Source organism: Lactuca virosa, chromosome 8 (genome assembly GCF_052849685.1).
Source record: "Lactuca virosa cultivar CGN04683 chromosome 8, Lactuca_virosa_CGN04683_v6, whole genome shotgun sequence".
Classification (NCBI taxonomy): Eukaryota; Viridiplantae; Streptophyta; class Magnoliopsida; order Asterales; family Asteraceae; genus Lactuca; species Lactuca virosa.
The window spans coordinates 324,976,918-324,980,444 of NC_136433.1; the positions used below are offsets into that span (position 1 = coordinate 324,976,918).

The following is a 3,527-nucleotide window of genomic DNA, read 5'->3' on the forward strand; positions in this document are numbered from 1 at the left end:
GAATAGTTTGGAAATCCAATCCGATTGTTGTGAATCTTAACGATTAAATAACTCAATATTTCTAAAATCGTGTACATTTATATATATATATATATATATATATATATATATATATATATATATATATATATATATATATATATATATATATATATAAACGTGTGAGGATCGTATTTTCCAAACAATGTAATATGTAGTTACCGTAGTTCTTATAAAATCCAGATTACATATGACAATTAGGCAATTGTCTTAAACACAATGGATATATGTTATGTAATTAAGAGTATATAAACAACACTAATATATACATATTTATATATATGTCATGTATTATCCCCAAATACCAATTACTAGTATATATGACAATTTGTACACTTATTATGTACAAATCTCAAATTCTTTATATATCTTATAAACATATATAGTAAACTTTAATATGGGAATGCATAAATATTGGGTATGAATACAACATTATTAAACCTAAAAATATACATTAAATCTGTTAGAAGTATACACTAATACAAATTAATATCCAACTTTTACTCATCTTTGTCTCACTCTAGATTTCTTCTCACCTTACACACACTCACATATGTATAGCAATACATATGTATAGCAAAGCACATGGTCCATGTCTTGGAAGGAAATTTATCTTTGTACTTATGCAATCTCCCATAGATCATGTAGGACTCCAAAATAAACGGAAGTCTTCCAAAAATCTGCTTGAGATCATGAAGTTACAGCTAGCAATCATTCTCATCTTCCTCCTCACTCTAACCTCTCAAACTCCCTTATCTTTCAGCCCCTTTCTCCGTTTGAAACTCACAAAAACCGAGAGTAAGAAAAAGCTGCTGCCCTCTCGGTTTCAGCCCTCAATTCACCTTTTTTCTCCTTCCTTTTGTCAAATATTACCAAACCAAAATCACCCTTGCAAAGTTTAGTTTTGCTACTGAAATTAAAGACCAGAAACAGGTACAAAAACATTACCTGTCTCGTCCTTATTTTGAGTAGATCAAGACCCAAAGAAACCTCCATTGAACCCTCTTTTTTTTGCTGCTAAATTTGATGATCCGATTTCTGTCCTTTTTCCCCTTTCTTCATCTTCGTTTTCTGCCAAGACCACACTGGAGGTGTGTTTCTATTTCCGGTGAACAAAGGAGCAACAACCCCATTTTTTTCCCTTGCTACCTGTCAAACGAACCACCCAAACACCCCCTGAAATTGTCGACCATCACAGCTGCTCCCTCGATTCCTTCCGGCGACAAGGTCTAGGAAGCCAAGATGATCACCGGTCTCGACGGCTCTTCCTCTCTTGACGGGTATGCCACCACCGAACCACACTCCACCACCGTTGTTTTCATCCTTCTACTTCTTCACATCGGTCAAGAACTGGAGGTGCTTCCCGATTTCTTCTTTCGTTGTTCCTTCCCGATCAGACGAGAATCAAAGCCCTTAACCCTTTGATTTCTGCCTTCGTTCTTCCCTAGCTTACGTTCGTCCGTTCCTTTTCTCGGTCCGAAGAAGACGAGGGCTCCTTCCCTTTTTGTTTGATGATTTTAGCAAATCCAGCCCCTCCATTTGTAGTTTTAAATTATAATCAGCTCATTTGCAAACATTTAATCAAAAACAGCCCTATTGTTTGTACAATGTTACCAAATCAGCCATCTTTGGTGCTAATGTGACTAATAAGCCCTTATTTACATATTATAAATCAAATCAGCCCTTCATTTGTTTTTTTTAAAGATCAAAATTGTTTTCCGTTTGATTTAAATCATTACAAAGCAGCCCCTTTTTGTTTAAATTTATACAAAACGGTTCCGAAAGTGTTTCAAAGTTCAAGAGTGTCAAGTTGCGGTTTCTCATGTCAAGCTTCACACAAATAAACCAACTCCAGACAAATCGAACTCACACGTCAAGGGTGAGTTTCTACGACCCCTCTTTTACAGTTTTAATATTTGGGGGAGAATACATGAGTGTCTATTAAAGTTTTGATGATTTTCATGTTTTATACACAAAATAGTATGATACTTTATTATTGGTCAAAAGTTTATAAAATAGCAATCTAAATTGTATGAATCATCAAAAAATCATATAACTTATAGTAGAATGCTATAAATGATGTAATTACACCTTGTGTGATATATTAATTAATATTAATAAAAATCACAAGATTTTAAGTAGATTGCTATAAAGATATAACTATAATTGACGAATCATAAATTGAAAGCCTTGTTGTATATAAGCACAAATATGTTGAGAAATCATGAAAATATGATATTCATCATAATTATGTACAAAAGAAATATACATTACCTTAAACGGTTGATAAACGAAGATTCAACAATTACATAATAATTATTTGAAAATATACCAAAAATCAATTATTATTATTATACTCTCGATCATCATGTAAAAATGATTTTAAATACACGATATATTTTATTTTTATAATTATTATAAAATATAAATTCTTTTTACTGTACTATGAAATCCGTCATATATGATAACATAATTGATTCTCGGATTTTAAGAATTGTTACCCAATATATTATATATCATATCAATTATGCAACTTATCGAATATTACGAGAATTTTTGGTTTCATGTTGGTTGAAACCTAAAAAAGGTTATAAAAGCAGTCGTTATGCTGCCAAAATTTCGTCATAGTAGACAATAAAAATTTGGAAATCCTTTAAGTCTTACGAATCTCAAATACTAAAAGACTTAAATGAAAATCATTCTTAAACATCAAAGAATTATAAGTATTCAAGAGTCTTACATCGAAAAGTTTAGGATTAGGATGCCTAGACACATTGTTAGGATCCAACACGCACAAGACTTCCTATATGAGCTATGTTTGTTTTTAACAGCCATAAGAGCTATGATCATTTCCTAAGCTATCTGGATATGGTATTGTCGATACTGAGACCGAATGTCTTAGTGGAAATCCTCCATTTTATAATCGTTAATCCGCAATGAATGAATAACGTTAGGTATAAGTGTCATATTATTGATCTTATACGGTTCGACCGCCCGCCTGGAGTTGCTAGCTACAACTAACGTCTGGCGAGACGAATTTAGGCGCTGACGTTTAGTTTCCGTAAACATTACCACGTGCTATAACGAGGTGAATGACTTTAGCATGCTCTATTATGGAGCCGGTGCAAAAAGTGTAGTGTCACGAGTTCGGTTATGAGTTCATTATAAAATCCCAGTTTTGTTTCGTTACCATATAGAATTGATATGTAACATCTCAAAAATCACACCAATTTAAACTTTTCAAATCAACCCATTTACTAATAAAAGTGGTTACAAGACTTGTTTTCAAAACATTGTTCAATACAGAGTTCCCCAAGATCAATACCATGAATAAGGATGTATACGGTCACGCCTTCGTCTTCCCGCGATCATCAGAAGTACCTGAAACAATAAAATAAAACTGTAAGCCAAAGCTTAGTAAGTTCCCCCAAAGTACCACCGCATATAACACATATCATAAACTAACAAGCATGGTGAGTCTAATAAGT

At 32.9% G+C, this 3,527-nt stretch overlaps 1 long non-coding RNA gene across 1 annotated transcript; it reads right to left on the minus strand.

Moving 5' to 3' along the window:
- Window positions 1-425: 425 nt before the first annotated feature.
- On the minus strand, window positions 426-1,546 carry LOC145129188 (uncharacterized). The gene is made up of 2 exons (XR_013717356.1): window positions 988-1,546; window positions 426-895 (listed from the first exon to the last, which is right to left on the minus strand). It is a non-coding gene; the product is annotated as an uncharacterized LOC145129188 (long non-coding RNA).
- Between the last annotated feature and the right edge of the window lie 1,981 nt (window positions 1,547-3,527).